The following is a 439-nucleotide window of genomic DNA, read 5'->3' as shown; positions in this document are numbered from 1 at the left end:
CTGATTTATTGCTGGTTCTGGTTGGAGCCAAAGAACAAAGGCGTCACCTGTTGGAGCAGCTGATGTCCTGCAGCCTCTCCACCACAGAAAGCCTCTGACAGCTTCAATTCTTTACACTCTGACTGCAAGACACCAATCACATAGGAACATATACATGTGTGGAACAAAGAGCTGAACTGACACTCAACATGTGTTTGACCATTTATTGATAAAGACATTCAAACATGTCTAGAGATAGAACACCAACGCACGGTGTAAGAAAGGTCAGAACAGACTTCACCTGCTCAGGAAACTGAGGTCCTTCGGGGTGCAGGGAGCAATTCTGAGGACCTTTTATGGTTGTGTGGTGGTATCAGCCATCCTGTATGGAGTGGTCTGCTGGAGCAGCAGCATCACGGCTGCAGACAGGAAGAGACTAAAGAAACTGGTTAAGAAAGCA

The sequence above is a fragment of the Amphiprion ocellaris genome, chromosome 1, assembly GCF_022539595.1.
Source record: "Amphiprion ocellaris isolate individual 3 ecotype Okinawa chromosome 1, ASM2253959v1, whole genome shotgun sequence".
Lineage (NCBI taxonomy): Eukaryota > Metazoa > Chordata > Actinopteri > Pomacentridae > Amphiprion > Amphiprion ocellaris.
This window is presented reverse-complemented; position numbering follows the sequence as displayed.